We start from the raw sequence: 18,151 nt of genomic DNA on the forward strand, positions 1-18,151 counted from the left end.
AGATACTGCCAATAAAGATGTCCAAATGTAGAGGTTTTTTTTTAAATCCTTCCTTAAAGCAAGTATTCATGCATGGTGGAGACACAAAGGATGCCACAGTGAAACAGTAATGTGTGCAGACATTCCCTTTATTGCAGAGTAGATTTCCCCTCAGCCTAAAGTTTCCTCCACATCACAAAGTCATGCTTCTGTAAATGACTTCTTGAGTTGGTATGTGACAGGGGTGGAAAGGGAAATTGATAAGTGTTGCAGGGAAATAAGTGGGCTAGTGGGAATGCTCTAAGAACCAGTATACTTGCTAGGCCAAACTGTTCTTCTTCTATGTTGTTAGAAAATATGAAATACCTGTATATACACAAAGAAAATGGGAAACAACTGACCCAAGAGAGAACAGAAAGTTGACCCCAAAATAGGGAAGGTTTTACCTGAACATGGTGGTGGCACAGTTGGTGTAGTGATTGGGACCAGGGTACAAATCCCATATTGTCTGTAAAGAGTTTGTTTGTTCTCCCTGCATCTGTACGGGTTTTCCCTGAGGCTCTGGTTTCCTCCCACCATTCAAAATGTACCAGGGTTTGTAGGCTAATTGGGTGTAAATTGGACGGCATGGACACATGGCTCAAAATGGCCTGTTACAGTGCAGTATGTTTAAATTTAAATAGCAAGAGTGGAAATAATTCAACCTGACACCATATCAGTATTGAAAGAGGAAGGATACTCTGAATCAGACCTCAACAAGATCTAGGGCATCCAGAGGTAGGTATACAGCTGCAAAAATAATGTGAAACCATAGGATTACAGCCATCATGGAAGAGAAAGAATGAGAGAGAAGAAGGAGTGAGGGGAGAGGGAGAAAGGTAGAGAAAAATAAAAAAAAGTGAGAAAAGATAGGAAAAGAAAGAGAGGGAAGGATGGAAAGAGGGAAGGAAAGAAAGGTAAAGTCTTGACACTGCCTAATTGTATTCTCTGAAACTTTTGAAGTTTGAATATGGCATCCAAGAACGTACTTTTGGCACAAAATGTGTAGGCACAATCTTTGTCAGAGGTATGTAGAATAAGTAGATCATAACATTGCTGGTTTAACACCACTGCTGCTTTCAGAACTCCATACTCCAGGTAGCAATTTGTTTCAAGATTATACAGCTGGACATAGAGTAAGCAGATTGGTGGATCTGTCTACAGCATTATATAAAGGTTATGTATCAACTGATTACAGGTTATAGCTGTGAGATTATTTATTTTGGTTGTTGCTGGTATTAATCTCCACAGCTATGAATTCCTTTTGTGAATGGAGTGAACTTTCAGTATCCCCTTTCCAAATACTCCACCACATTTACTATCTAGAGTTCATACACTGGAGGTTCACCTCCTCTCCAGTACAGCCCTTGTTCATTGTGGTACAGCAATATTTCCAAAGAGTTTAATACCTCCAGCAGACATGTACTCTCTTCTTGAAAGGAGAAGGGAAAGTCTCAGGAGGTCTATAACAATATTGGAAATCCTGGTGAAGAGTTCAGCCCATCAAAATCAAATGAACTGCCAATGAGCCTTGCCACATGCAGGAAACATCCCTGGACCTGAATAGGGCTAACCATTTTACTACACCCTAAGTCAATGTTGTATGTTATAATTTTATGTAATTATAAAACACTTTTGTTCTGCAGGTCTAACTCTAAACATACTGTTAAATATTATTTTACCATCGCACTTTCTATCTGATGGCTTTGCCCCCAGCTTTCTGCAATGTTCGAATAAAATTTAACAAGTAGCACTCCACCTTTTGATAATTGTTATTAGCACTAATAATTTCAGTGACAGTTCCATTTTTATTTCTTTACCATTTCCACTACCCCGTCTACCTGTTCACTTGCATTGCTGCTCCTTCCCCAACAAATGACTTATACCTTCCACACAATCACAGGTTGTCCTTCTTGTTCTTTCTTCCCCAAGCACTTTCTCGCCTTTCTCCATCTGTACTTACATAAAAAACTGCTACTATTCTTTGTACTGGTCTCTACTCTTTGGTTCTAATGAGAGGTCATAAAGCTGAAAAGTTAACTTTGGTCCAGATTCTTTCGAACTAGACCATGAAGATTATATTCTCTTTAACCTATAACTTCTTCAAAAATGCAAAATTTCTAACTACTTCGTGTGAAGTCCCATTTGTCTGCCTTTTCTTTAAACCTATCTTCATCCTTTTGCTGTGCATTGTTTAACACACCAGGTTATGTATCAATGAGAAATTTTAAATCTGGACAGGCATTATTATTGAAATACAGATTCAAAATAAGTGCCCACTGTATGACCACTATTTGGAGTGGTAAACATGGAGCATTTACACCAAATTATGTCTCTTCCCCCCCCCCCAGAAAAAAAATCATACAACTGACCAAATTTGCTTTCATCCAAAATCAAGTGCTAAAATCGGATGGGCTGTTCCCAGTGGGACCTCCCTCAGCTCAATTTGCTTCCAACAATTTGCTGAGTAGCATTGAAATGCAGAGCATCAGCCCTCAATGGCAGTAGCGTGGTAGAACCAGAATATGACTTCTATGGGAAGACTATGGGAGTATGCAAGGGGACATTTGGTTTTTTTGAGGACTAGGATTTGAAAGCTCCTTTGAAATGTCAATCAACAAATCCTTTGTAGCTTCCCTCCTCAATTCACTAAGAATGAACACGTGGGCAGAGCCCCTCACCCCCAAGAAGTCTTGCTCTTTCTCATGGTCCTCTTTCTCCACCTGCTGTTCAGACTCTGCCACTTGGCATCAGAATCCAGGCCTCCACATTATTCTTCTTTTGATACCGGCTTTTGCGTACAATTGGCCAAGTTGTGCAGCGCAAGACTATAAAATCTCTACCTCTGTATGCCTTGCACTGCAGGGCATCATTGAACTAAGGTAAGCTATTAAATCTTGTCCGGGAGAAATCAATCATATTTTTGATGACTCTTGAGGTATTTTCGTGCCTTGCATTATATCTGTCCTCAGCTGCTGAGGTTTGAGTTAGTACTGGTGAGAGTAGCCACAGAAATACAGTGTAGAACTTCTTCCCATGATCCATTGCTCAGCATAATGGCAACCATGGAAAATTTTCAGCAAATGAGGATTCCCTCAGGAATTTTCATGGGAGCTCCAATGTGCACCAATGCAGTTAATTCCTGCTTGCAGTGTTATGAGAAGCCAGCAAAGCTGATATATCCCAGCAACTACAACGAAACTGGCTCTTCACTGAAATCAAAGTAGATAAAATACATTTTTAATAAATGCAATATGTGTGAGATCTCTTTGATGCGGCAGTCAGCCACAAATTGTGAGACCAAACAGAAATTTGCATGGTTGTTTGGAAATGTCCTCAGACAAGGAGGTTGAGAGTCGACCCGTTTTGATCACAGTCGAGAGAAAAATCCAGGCACCAAAGTGAGATTAAATTTGGCAGGATTAGCACCCCAAAAAATAGGCAAAGTACTAACTGATGAGGTTATTGTCTAAATAATCCAAATGACAGGACAGCAATGGAATTAGTTTGAATCTTCTATGCCAATTTGATAGTTCCGAATCAGACTCTAAAAGGAATGAAAATTGTATTAATAGAAGTGAAAATGATGCCATGAATTGTGCTAAAAGCCAAACCACATCAGAAAATTTTGCTCTCCATCCCAACTTGGCTCCTTTGCAACTCTTGTCTTATATTAATGCAGTTGTGACGTATTTCTACCGACACCAGCACCAATGATCAGCGTACTGTAAGCAGCAAACAGATTCTGGGAATATATTCTGCAGAAAAATTTCATGGCAGGTGGAGTGTTGGGAGACCAATATCCTGCTGCCCACATATTGACAAACTAGGGTCAGGGTTAGAGTTCAGGTTAGTTTGTCAATATGTGGGCAGCAGCATAATCATCCCTCTCGTGTTTACTGGTCTCCTCTCTTAGAGATTGTGTCACGATAAACTACCACTTTTGGTTGGCCTATGCTTTCATTCCCCTGTGCCTGTTTCTAGCTCTTAGTGGGATCAGTGGTTTATTTCCTTTTCAGTACTTGTGCATTTTGATACGTCCTGGGGCAAGTTTGTTGTCTGCATAGTGGGTGACCTTATATTCCAACTTTAGGGGTTAGGGTTAGGTGTGGGATTTGGGATGGGGTCAGGAATTTGGTTCAGGTTAGGGTTAGCTGTGGGGTTTCAGGGAAGGGTTAGGGTTATTGGCCCACAGCAACAGAGAGCAGGCAGCAGGACGCCGGGACAGCAGGCCACAGGAGAGGGCAGGCAGCACTAAAAAAATCACAGTACACAATATACTAGGAAAATGACGCTACACAATTTAGTAAGAAAACTATGGTACACAATCCCGACCTGAGTTGGTCCCGGAATGTCTGCAGTCCAGTTTACAGTGTAGGCAGTGGCAAAAATTACAAGGGGCCTAGGTGCAAAAGAAAGAGACAGGACTGGAATGGCACCCCCATTCCAGTTGTGTACTTTTTATATAGCATAGGTTCCATAAAAATGGGAATAATATCCCAGAATGAAGTGGCTGTGTAAAATGCATCATAGATACTCAGATCATTTTTTTTTTAAAAACAAAAAATTAACTAGATCTTGAAAACTGCAGATAATACCAGAGCTATTCCCACCTTTGTGTGATAGTGATCCATCTTTCAAAAGAAAGACAGGGAATTACACCATACAAAGACAAGAAGCTCATTCAATCACAAGAGGGAGAATGTAGTGAAAATAGTTGTATAGCAACAGTCACACAGAATCATCTGATGCATTTTATCACCTGAAATCTAATTTAATTAAAGATTGGTAATCACTGAAATTGGTAATAAGGCAAATCTAAGACTGATGCTGATGCCAAGCAGCTTGTTTTGGAAGCCACAGTCCTCTCCAAGGAAGGTATGGTTCAGGCTGAATTCCTGCACATTGATAGAAGATAACTGATAAACTATGCCCACAGTTCGACCTGGAAACATGCCCTCTCAGCCACAATATCACTACAATCAAGAATGCCTCAAAGAATCATCAGTAGTTATGCCTCATAGAATGATCACTCTCATGAGTGAGAAGGATCAAATTCAAATCTGAGAGAACAGAGAGGGTATTGTAATGTCAGCCAACACATTTATTTTAACCTCTCAACTCAAATTGAGGCGGGTCACCACAAATATGAAATTCTGATCTGTTGAAACTTATTAAATTCCTGGGTCGGGCTCTTGGACATCAGGAAATAATTCAAACCCAGCTATTGCAAGCGAGATAGGGACAGAAAACATTGGTTCTAAAATCCTATTTTGACTGAATTGCCTCTCATAAAACTTGCTAAGAACTTCTAATCCTTTAAAAATGTCAGAAACAATGGTCAAACAAGGCTCAAACTCAAAGTCCTTCATTTAGCCATCACCCTGCATCTTCCAATAAGCAAAACTCTTCTCCTATGGTGAAGAATTAACAGTCTTTGGATGGCCCATCATGGGATCCAAAGGACAGAGATTGTTAACCAAATGTATTTCAACAGTCAGATGCTCAACTGCTCTTCTGACTATGGAAACCATGAAACTATGGTTTTGCACACTTTAGTCATTGGAAAATGTGAAGATCTGTAGATCTACAACCCTATGTTTGTTGATGTTCTAAAATTGTCATTTTATTGAGTTTCTGTTAATTAGTGAAATATCACATCGTTGGCTGGATGATTTTGTGATGATTGGGACCATTTTAATTTATGGGGATCAATGGAGACATTATAATGAGCAGACGGACTGTTTTGTTTCGGGGTGGCACATTGTCTTAGGAGTTAGTGCAACGCTGTTACTGCACCAGCAATCAGGACCAGGGTTCAAATCGTGCACTGCCTGTAAGGAGTCTGCATGGGAGAACCAGGGTGTAGGTCAACTGGGTGTATTTGGGCTGTATGGACTCATGTTACCATGCTGTATATCTAAATTTATATCTCAGGAAGGTGGGAGAGGGTGGCCGAAGTATGTGACTGTAAGATCAATCCATTCAGAGTGAGTAACAAAACTGTACAGCCATAAAATCTCTGGAATCCTAGGAAGCATGAAGAACTGCTAGTGTTGCTCTGGGGACAGCACTTTTGTCCCCATTTCCTGTTGCCTTCTTCCTTTTCCAAATCCAAAATTGCTTCTGCCAATTAATGCAGTGCAAGGCACATCACCTTCACTGTGAAAACCCTTGATGATGAATAATAAGCAACAAGTCCAGATCTGACCAAGCACCTGAGGTCCACCTTGAGTGTGCTGGCCTGTTCCACAATGATGCATCTGGAGTGGTTTGGGTCCTCGCTGCTGTGAAGGGTCACTGGGGGAGGTCTACTCAGTTCTTATTCACCAAACTTTGAAGGGAATATCCTTTGTTTCCTTGCAGGCAGCCATTAAGTTTGAAAGGAGATCCAAAGAGATAAGAAAACTTGAATTCCCAGAGCAGGAAAATATTATGTCAGTTCCCAGATCAAGTCCATGAGAATTAATCCTTCCTTGTATCTGAACACCAATTGATCAAGTGAATTAAACAGCACTGTAGAATTTCCACTGGAGTCCAGAGTACAAACAGCCAGTAAGGTGTTACCTCTGTCACTAGACCAAATAATATGCAGGTACTTTACAGACCACAAAAGTAATCCCAGGGGGATTTGGATTACCATCCAAACCTTTATTTTGAAAACTTGTCATACCTTAAAAATGGACAATATAAATGTATCCATTTTTGCTCCTGAATAATAAATCTCTTTTGAATTTTTTATTTAAAATTTTAAAACCACAATACATTCCAGTTTATAATGAATTATATATATCCTAAGAAAGAAAGAAGAAAGGAAATTATCAAATAGATATACAAATTTAAATCAACTGCCGTGAAACCAAGAACCATCACCAGGATGAGCAATTGAGAGCTTAAATTTTCAAACCAACGTGTTGTAGATATGAACAGTTTTTTAAAAATGTGATATTTATCATGTAAACTATGTTAGTGTTTCAAGAGGAATACAAGATCTTAATTCAGTATGCCATCTTTGCATCCCCAAATCCATATCAGTCTTCCAAGTAATAATTACACATTTCCTTGAAACAGCTAAAGCTAATTGTAAAAATTCAATTTGATATATAGTTAATTTTAAACTAAGCATCTTAATATTTCCCAACAAAAATAACATTGGATCCAATGGAAGTATAACCTTTAATATTTTCTCCAAAAATACTTTAATTTGTATCCAAAATGGCTCAACTTTAGTACACTGCCAAGTTGAATGAAAAAAAGAACCAATCTCTTTATTTCATCTAAAGCACAACTCTGAAGATATTAAATTAAAACTTTTTAATTTTTGAGGCATTAAATACAATTGATGCAAAAAATTATATTTTACTAATTTATATCTTACATTAATAATTTTAGTCATATTATCTTTACATAACATTCTCCAATCATTTTGATCTATTGTTCTACCTAAATCAGTTTCCCACCTTAATCTTGATTTATGAATATCTGATTTGGACATTTTCCTTTGAAGTAATTTATACATTTCTGAAATAAATTTATTAATACCTCCTTGAGTAAGCAAAATTTCTACTTCAGGCAGTCCAGGTAATCTGAGACTTTGACCTAATTTATCAATTAAAAAGGCTTCAACTTGATAATAACAAAAAAAGCTATTATTTGGAACATTATATTTTCCCTTCATTCATTGAAAAGAAATAAAATAATCAGCTTCAAAACAATCTTCTATTGTTTTAATCCCCATTTGATTCCATATCATTAAAAATTGATTATTAAGAGTAAAAGGAATTTATTTTTATATAAAGGTGTTTTACGTGAAATCATACCTTTCCCACCTATCTCATAATCGATTTAATTCCATAATTCAATTAAATGTTTCAGTAGAGATGTGACCTTGTTACCAATTAATAATTTAGTATTCTATTTATAAATAAATTCTTGTATAGATTTTTCATCTAATTTAGTTAAATCTATCTTAGCCCATGTTAAAGATTTGTATAAATCAAACATTTCATTAATAAATTTCAACTGAGAAGCTTTATAATAATTTTGAAATGTGGAAATCTAAACCTCCTAATTCAAATTTAATATTTTTACCATTTTCCATTTCCACAAAAATTTCCTAATTATCAAATCTAAATCCTTTAAAAAATTGAGATATAATACAAGGAATAGATTGAAAAAGATATTGAATCGTTGGAAAAATATTCATTTTAATTCAATTCACTCTACCTATTAAAGTTATAGGTAATCAGTCCATCTATTTTAATCCTCTTTAATTGTATTAAATAATGGTAAGCAATTCAACTTGTATAAATTATCTAATTTTTAAAAATCAATGTTAATACCTAAATATTTAATTCTATTATCTGGCCACCTAAATTGAACAATCTTTTTACATTGACTATAATCACACTCAACCAAAGGCATAATTTCACTTTTATCCCAATTAATTTTATAACCTGATATTTCACCATATTCCTTTAATCTTGTATACAATGAACACAAAGAAATTTCAGGATCTGTTATATAAATCAAAACATCATCAGCAAATAAATTGATCTTAACTTTAATTCCTTTAATATTAATGTATTGTCTTATTAATTGTGCTAAAGGTTCAATTAGTTGGTCTAGTTAATGAAAAGGCAAAAGATATTTGTCCATTTATCACCGCTTTAGCAGAATAATTTTTATATAAAGTTTTAATCCAACTAATAAAGCTGATCTAACACCTTAAATAAAAAAAAACTCCATTCTAATCTATCAAAAGTCTTTTCAGCATCTAATGATAAAATCATTAAATCAAGAAATCAGATTTCTTCTAGGAAACATGAAATAAACTAATTAACTTAGCAATTATCCTGAAGGAAATCATTTTTAACAAATCCAGATTGATCTAAATGAATTAAATTTGGTAAATATTTAGTCAACATACTTGCCAAAACTTTAGCTACAATTTTATAATCAACATTTAATAATGAAATTGTTCTATAAGATTCAGTCTTTAACAAATCTCTATTTTTCTCAGGTATTACTGTTATAATTGCATTAGTAAAAGACTCCAGTAAAGAATGGACTTCCATTGCTTGTTTCAATGCCTCCATTAATGGAGGTATTAACTAAATTTCTTATAAAATTCAGATGGAAAACCATCTTCACCTGGAGACTTACCATTTTGTATAGTATTAAGAGCATTAATAACTTCTTTAACCATAAATGGGGAATCTAAATCTTAATGATCTTGGCAATTTAAAGAAGGAAGATGAACTTTAGATAAAAAAAACTATTAATCTTTACTTCATCATTATTGGATTGAGATGTATATAAATTAGAATTAAAATCTCTAAAAAAATCATTTATATCTTGGGGTTTATAAGTAATTTCTGGATTTCTTTTAATAGCATTAATAATTCTTAACCCTGTTCCATCCTCAATTGCCAAGCCAATACTTTATAAGCTCTCTCCCCCAATATTCATAATATTTCTGTCTAGTGCTCAGAATTAATTTCTCTGGTCTATAAGTCTGTACCGATTTATAATACATTTTCTTATCTATTAAACCTTTTTCTTTTCAGATTGATCACTCTACAAATTTCCTTCACTGGCAAACAACTTCAATGTCATTTTTTCTGATACCTGCTTATGTTTGGACCTGGATTTTTAACAGGTAGATTGTTGAGATTTGATAACAATGATGTTTGCTAGTTTATTGTAAATACAGAGAGAAACAGGTGCAGTTAAATTCTTCCTTGCTGCAGCCAAACAGGGCCTATAAGATACACCAATTACAATAGTATAAATTAAATGACCACAATGTGCCAATACAGAAAAAGAGGTCAGACATATCAAAGGATAGATAAATAAGTTTTCACAGTAGCAGTTAGTGAAAGAATGATAAAGTGCTGTTTCAATAGTGAAAATTAACCTTTTGGTTGTTCTGGAGGAGTTTGTGATTGGGGTTCGGGTAATATGGGGAGATTCAAAAGCCTGATATCAGCAAGAGATTGTGTCCAGGGTGATGTATGTTCACATTCTATAATTGATTCAGTAACAAAAAAATTGTTACAGATATTCCCTTGACTCAAGGTTTTATTCAGGGTATCAGACAGTCTCGGAGTATGGAGCAAATATGTAAGGGAAGAAGCCAAGTCATAATGGATGGACTGACTGTTTGAATGGATAAGTAAGGCAACTATTACAACAGAGGGAGCTTTCAGGGGAATGTAAACAAAACTAGCTTGATACAAAAAAAGGTGACTGACTTCACCAATTTAATCTTTTAATATGAAAATTTAACTCATGAATTGAAGGTTCTCTGAGTAACAAATATATTTTTCTACCACCCGCTTGTCAAATACATCTCCCTACCACTATCTAACTTTGCTCAGTGGATGGCATGGTTGGCGTAGTGGTTAGTGCAACACCATTACAGTGCCAGTGATTGGAACCGGAGTTCGAATCCCGCACAGTCTCTAAGGAGTTTGTACGTTCTCCCCATGTCTGCATGTATTTTTTCTTGGGGGCTCCAGTTTCCTCCCACTGGCTTTAAATTTAACAGTCTTTCCTTTTGAGTCAGAAGGTTGCAGATCTGAACTTCAGTCCGAAAGACTGGAGCAACTATCCCAGGTTAATGCTTCAGCATAAGACCTGCAATGTTTAGAATTCTTGTCAGAAACAAACAAGGACCTTAATAGTCTCTCAAATTCTAGGGAACTATTCCAAGAAATGAAGATGGTTCTGATCAGCATCACCTAAATAGATTATCCAGTCATTATCCAATAATATGAGATGGCTTGCACAAATTAATCACTGTACTACCCTTCATCATAGCAATGGTATCAGCTGCAACATTTTTGGGACATTTGGAGGATGTGAAAGGAGCTCTATGACTGCACAACCTATTTCCTCTAGAATCTCTCCCACAAAATCAGCAACTTGTTCCATTTCTATAGGGAGAGCAAAGAAAACTTTAAATGAAAATGCTGGTTAAAAAAAAAAAATATTCAGTAAAATCTTCAACTCAGTAAAGAGCATCTGTGGGATGGGAATTGGCCATCAAAAGCATTCTAATCATTTCAAAAAATGTTTAGACTTTAAACATTAATGTTTTCCTTTATCATAACAAAACAACAGAATCCATGATGAGATCATTGCTTCAAAGAATTGCACAATCAAAAAGGATGAATTCATACCATGTGTTGGAACCCAGAGATTGAAACACACATCCTGTTTATGAAAAGCATCAAAGAGTAGACAACTTTTATCATACTGTACAACTCATCTTGTTGCACTTGTGGATAGAATTGTTTTTTTTCCCTCTAGAAATGACAGATTTAATGGTAACCCTTATATATAACAATGATTTGCTTTAAACAATGAGCATCTGGATAATTTTAATGTATGGAAATTTAAGAATTGATTCCCATCAATGATGAGGAGCTGTCACTGGGACAGTGGTGGAGAGGGTTAGTACTTTCAAGTTCTTGTGAGTTCGCATTTCAGAGGTGTTCACCTGGAGCCAGCACATTGAGGCAACCATGAAGAAGGCAATCATTGCCTCTATGGTCTTAAAAGTCAGAGCAGATTTGGCATGTTGCTGAATATTTTATTAAACATTGTGAAAATGTGGATTTTTAACCAAAGGTAAAACTGTCCCACCATTGAACATTGCTGTAGGAGAGAAGGAGCAATCATTAAAGATCCACACCACCAAGGACATGCTCTGTTCCCACTGCTGCCATCAGAAAAAATGTATAGGTGCCACAAGACTCTGATCAGGTTCAAGAAAAGTTGCTATCCCTCCCCCATCAGTCTCCTAAGAAACAAACTTAATCCAAGACTCATTTAAGGACTCTAACTTTGCATATTATTTATTATTGAACATTTATTTTCTGTATTACAGATTGTTTGCATATCTTTCTTTGATAACAGTTCTCTCTTTTGCATATGCATCTTTTCTGGAGTACAGCATTTTTGTACCACCGATAAGTATAAATTCTGTCGGACCCACAGGAAAAAGAATCTAAGAGTTGAATGTGATGTCATGTATGTACTTTGACAATAAATCAGAACTTTGAACACAAGAACTACCAAGATACTCTGCTTATGGTTAAACATGAAAGCCAAATGAGAGTGCTTTGCTATGTCTGTGAACTGTAGTTTATGCCAGCAGTGCTGAGGGCTGGTGTCGTATGGCAGTAGTTGTTATTAGATGTGGGTTTAATGCTGGGAACATACCTGATCTGTGATTGTGGCTACTGTCCTGACATCAGCATTCTGTGAACCCAAAATTTTCATAAGCTTGACTTACTTCAGGTGAAATTAATTGTTCACCATATATTGCTGGGAAAATGCAATGCAGAAAGTTATTCTGTTATTCAGATCTGCCCTTTAAAAGGACTATCCAAAGAATCCTTCTGGCCTGCCCTTTTACCATATGTTCATTTCAAATTATGTCATTTATGGGTCTTATCCTCATGGCCTAGATCTATAACTGTGGAACCACAAGAATTAGAAAAAGAAATTAACATTCAGAAAAAAAAAAATCAAGATAGAATAAATTAGAATTGTGGAAAAGGAAAGAAATAAAATGTTACCCTCAATATAGTGGACCACCTCATAAAAACCTAAAATACTAATTGAGTTGCCTGCAATATGTTGTTATTCTCTCTCAACATTTCAAACATTCACCCCTCACCATTGGGACTGATAACATACAAGATTCCACACCCCCCACCCCACCCCTGTCACTTGCAAGTGGGCATTTATTGAGTAGAGTATGGTTTGTTTCTCCATAATTTAGAAAAACGAGAGGCAACCTCACAGAAACATACAAAATTCTTAGCAGGCTCTCCAGGATTGATATAGGGGAGATCATTTTCTTGGCTGAGGAATCTAGAACCATGGGCCATCGTATCAAATTATCAGGTTGGTCATTAGGTCTGAAATGAGGAGGAATTTCCTCAGTCAGAGTGGTGAATCTTTGGAATTCTTTACTCTGAGGACAATGGATTTATGGATTTCTCAATAATAATATTGGGATGGGGAAGAAAACAGTGTTTGAAGTAAAAGATCAGGCATGATCTTGTTGAATGGAGGTGCATTTGAGGGGAGGAGTGGCCTGTTCATACTTCTATTCTTGTATTTGCTTATTCCTTGGTGTTTTGAAAAGGTCGCAGCAGGCCTTTTTCTTCTTGCAATTATTGTAGAGATTGTCATAACTGCATAGCTTGCATGTTGGAGATGGAGGAGTTGCTTTCTAAGTTCTGTTTGGTGTAGCAACTATACAGGTTCCAAGGAATCTTCATACATTATTAAAGCACAGAAGGGTGCATGGAGAACAATCTCTTCACCAGTCAGCTAAGGATTGTGAGCAATTGGTCCATTTAGGATAGCTCTATACAGACCTTTAGCAGGGATTAAGCATGTTTGAACCACAAGCAGGAAGCCTCATGCCTGTCTTAATAAACACTGTACAGACCAGAAAAATAAACTTCTTTTCAGTCATTCCTCAATGTTCTTTTAGGTACAAGATTTGCTGCTTCTTAATTATTTATATGCCCCGTGCAGAGAATTAACTTCTACTGCTATCAATGTGCTTTTTCCTGAAGATTCTTCAGGGTTGAGGGTGGGTTATTTCTGCAGAGGGTTCCAAGGAGAAGAGTGAGAAGTCCACACTGGGACACATTTGGGACAGGAAGTGCTTGACAGGGTGAATGAGTATTCAGTTTGGAAGATGGTATGCTCATTCTAACTCTTATGGTTGACTTCTATGTGCTTCCAATTACTGGATTGAAAATTCTCAAGTTAAAAAAAACCATTTAAAATACAACTTTTGTTACCTTACGGAAGCTACACTTTTTTAACCACAAAAGGCCGATGCCTGAAACTTGCTGAATGATTAACTGTCTTTCTTTTTTTAAACTGGAAGGCGACTGTTGGTATTTCCAAGGAAGTGTAGACTATGTCTGTTTTACATGTTACTATTGCACATTAAAAAGGCACTGGAGAAGATAATAGTACCCTGAGAACCAGTAGTCATCTCAAAAAAAAAATGTTCATGTTCTTAAAGCTTATAAAGAGTCAAAGTGGGAGATTCCAAGAACCTCTGCATGGGTCTCAATGGACCATATTTCTAAGATTGCGGCCTTGCTCAATTCAAATTAATTTTCCCCAATCAAAATTTGTAAAAGAAAAAGCAAAAAGACTGCAAGGAGTAAGCTCTGACTACGACACAAGCCACCTGGCCAAAGTCAAAACTTGGGGATTGTTCTGATTAATGCCAAGTAACACACCAATGGCATCATGAAGAAAGCCTCTACTTCCTCAGGAGTTTGCGGAGGAGTTAGTGGAGTTGTTCAAGTGAACCGGTACGGACTTGAAGGGCCGACATGGCCTGTTTCCTTGCTGTAAACGGTTATATGGTTATAATGCTATCCCAAATTGTTTGGGCTTAAGCCACAATTCCAACAAGGATGTTACACAATTTCAAGCTTGTGCTGAGAATATCTTTGAATCATTCCTGTTATCGAATTGGCAATCTGACAAGCATGAAAAGTGTAAACTGTCCATCACATACAACTTAAGTGTAATTCGGTTCTCATTGCTCAGAATGTCAGCCTGGGAAAGGACACTGATTCTAGTTTGTTTATCCTACCAGTGCATTTCTCTTGGAGTTAACACACAGTGAAGACAATATGCATTGTGGCTTCTTTTAAGTGTTTCTTCCAATGGGCACCAACTGCCTTGCTGCCTTTGATAAGCTACTCTGTTCTCTGGTCTTAGTGGGTGGGTCCAGGGGGTGGGGTTTGTGCCACAGATGGCCACAACAGTGCTGAAGATTCCACAGCTTTCATGGCTATTTGGGATGTGGTGGACATCATGCACTTAGTCCATACAACGACTCTTGTTTTAGGTCACAGGGTTTCTGCTGAACTTTAGACTTCAGGTGCCAATGAAGCAGTTTCATTTTGCCCATGGCAACAGTAGCATTTTCCTATCAGAGAATGTCTTATGCTTGCAGTTAATTTGCTCTGGAATTTCTGTTCATTCGCACCAAATCAGTCCTGGTGATTTCTGCAAAAGAAAACTAGCTTCTTTGCACAGACATACATTTGATTGTATACAAATTGGGATATTCCTAACACAAGATTTTCTTTTTAGCCAATTTGAGCTCATTATTTTGTGACTGCAGCAGGACTAAAGCCTTTAGTTTCTTGCTCAATGCGAGAATATAGGTGCAGATATAAATATTCCATTTCGTGCATCAACTCAACTGTGGCTTTGCAGAACAAAACAAGTACATTTGCACTGATTTTCACTGATGCCCATCTGGAATTGCAGAGAGTCCAAAAAAATGTACTTGATGATGGACCACTACAATTTTCAGAGAGTGTTGAGGAGTATTCCATTATACTGGACTGGATATAAATCTCAGACTGAAAAATAAAGCATTAGTAATTAAGAATGAAACATCACTGTGTTATTTATAGCTCTGTAGTCATTGTGTAATGTTTCAATGCAACAAATAATGGTTAACTGTCAAATTCTACTGGTCAAAGTTAAAAACAGCCAGAGTGGAACTATTTACATTGTTTACTTCCTTGTAGAATCAGCTAATCAATGAAAAGTATAGAGATTAGTTTCAGAGAACTACAGCATGTTGACCAAAAGGGATTGTTACCAGGTATTGTGATGCAGTATTTCAATGGGAATTCGAAGAGGAAGTCATTTAATAAATTCAGCCTTTCGAGAGGGGGAAATAAGGATTAAGAGACCCCAGAATGGATTAGGCTAAAATGTGAGATTCTCTTCATCAAATAATTTTGGTAATAAATGTCATCATTTGTCTTACTAAAGATAGGTTATTGGAAGTTTTTGAACAAAAGGAATACAAGTGAAGTGTGATTCAACTACCACAAGTAAATGAAATTACTACTGCAGATTTAATATGCTCATTATTTCATTTCTACAGTGCTTTAATGATTCTGCGATGTACAATGGTACATTAATGCAGAATACCTATGTAGGTACACACCATGAGATTCGGGATCTAAAGTGTAAATCCACCTTTCAGTTCACAAAAAGATCTTGTTTTTTGATAACATCTTAATGCACCAGTTGGTCAAAGGCTCGAAAATGGGAATACAAGGAATACAAAACTCAAATATGAAGAACTAGAAATGCAAAATGCTAGTACAGGTGAGGCTATGTTACCCAGAGACTAAGTGTCACACTGCCATTTCCTCCTTTACCAATACAGATAAGAACCATGTAAAAACGCAACATGCTGGAGAAGCTCAGCAGGTCAAACAGTCTCCTTCATGTAACAAAGGACAAAGTACATGACCGACGTTTCAGGCTTGAGCCCTTCATCATGATATGAGAGATTGGTGGCAGGTGTCTGAACAAAATGATTGGGTGGGGGTGGCAAAGGCAGGAAATGATAAATGGAGAGAGGAGGGAGGGGAGCATTGAGGGGGAGGAGAGATGGCTGGGTGTGTAAGGGGGAAGGGAGATGAGAACTGGAAAGGGGAGGGGAAAGAAAAGGTGAGCAAGACAAGAACCATCATGACTATACATTTTAAATTCTGATGGCTGCATATATAAGCCCCAAATCCCATTGATCTTTTCCATTATAAATTTCTAATTTAAAATTGAGCCTGCCTGTGCAAATTTGACATGGTGATACTCCAGCCTCCTTCAATAGTACTGCTGCAGTGTCTTAGCTTTAGGGCTTTTTTTTTTACTGCAGATGAAAACATCTCTCTTTTACCTCCACTGTTGTTTAGTAGTGTTACTAATGTTTTTAACTACAGTCTAAGTACTGACAGACATAAATTCAACGTTAAACTAAATTGCAACACATAAAAATTGAGAATGACATTGGATTATTTATGCTAGTTCATTTATTTTCTGCTCTTTTGCCTTAATTTATTTAAGACCACTTGATCTTGATTTTAAATGCTACTGGAGCTCAAACAATATCTTATAGCATTTAAAATTAGAAATAGATAATCATCTTGAATTGGTAAAAGTGCTTAAAAAGCTGCAATGGTATCCTCGTGCTCCCAGAGTTGATGCAAGACTATTGCAGATACAAATTTAAGGATAATGGCTCTCTATGTTTATATGAGAAGTTCAGTGTTGTCAATTGGGAACACCACAAGGAAATACCATGGATGTTGATCAATACAAAGCTGCTGCCTATTTGCCAGGGAATGTCACGCATGAATTAAGACTCTACTTGAATCAAGTCTTACTTATGCTGGGAGCACTGGGTTAGAATTCTTTGCATGTATCCTGAGTAGATCTCTTCAGATCAAAGGAAATGTAATTCAAAAGTCAAGTCTAAACTTTTCTTTAGATAAAGAAACTGTGCCTGCAGTGCGTCGACTTGGTTGATAGCAGATCTATGATGATAGGCAGAAATGTGGTCATGCTCCCTCAGTGTGTTGGGAGACGTGGGGTGGTGCAGTTATGCTGACAGAGATAGCATAGGCTTAGAACTTCCTGCCAGCAATGACCAACATAGTCATTGATCACCTGTGCTGTAAGACTGCACTAATTTTGGATCGATTGAACCAGTGTCAAATTCCTACAACAATGACACAGTTTTGCACATTGTAAATGACATCACTGATATCACACAGGGATTTTAGATTTTGCCTGCCCCACTAAACAATTTAAGTTTTGACAGCAAGCTGCATCAACCCCATTAAAGTGTAGAGCATGCATAAAACTTCTAATTATTAAAAAAACTCAGTCATTAAATATTTAGACATCACAGGCCATTTGTAATATACTATGCAATATAAATGCTTTAATGAAGTTCTTGTTAGTGCAAGCAGGAATATGAATACCTTAGAGTTGACATTGTTATTCCACCACCATCAGACTTCTAAACAACAAACCCAACCTGTGATTCATTTAAGGACTCTTACTTTGTACATTATTTATTAATGAATAATTATTTTCTATATTGTACAGTGTTTACATTTCTCTTTTTCATATACACCTCATTTTTCCTGAGTACAATTTACAGTTATCAACAAGTAGAAATTCTGCCTGGTCCACAGGAAAAAGGATCTCATGGTTGTATCTGATGTCATGTGCACACTGTCAATGAATTTAAACTTTG

General features: G+C 36.8%; 1 protein-coding gene and 1 long non-coding RNA gene across 20 annotated transcripts in view; one reads left to right on the forward strand and one right to left on the reverse strand.

Moving 5' to 3' along the window:
* LOC138738811 (rho GTPase-activating protein 6-like) overlaps window positions 1-18,151 on the reverse strand; it is a 564,699-nt gene that overhangs the window by 517,635 nt on the left and 28,913 nt on the right. The gene's annotated exons all lie outside the window — the stretch shown is intronic.
* The window catches only part of LOC138738815 (uncharacterized), a 92,745-nt gene that overhangs the window by 24,401 nt on the left and 50,193 nt on the right, over window positions 1-18,151 (forward strand). The window contains exons 2-3 of one of the 2 annotated variants that reach the window (XR_011341782.1): window positions 9,588-9,679; window positions 11,146-12,055. This is a non-coding gene — a long non-coding RNA (uncharacterized lncRNA). Of the gene's footprint in view, window positions 1-9,587; window positions 9,680-11,145; window positions 12,056-18,151 lie in introns of those variants that run through there. The other variant, XR_011341783.1, reaches the window with a different exon arrangement.

Source organism: Narcine bancroftii, chromosome 7 (assembly GCF_036971445.1).
Source record: "Narcine bancroftii isolate sNarBan1 chromosome 7, sNarBan1.hap1, whole genome shotgun sequence".
Lineage (NCBI taxonomy): Eukaryota > Metazoa > Chordata > Chondrichthyes > Torpediniformes > Narcinidae > Narcine > Narcine bancroftii.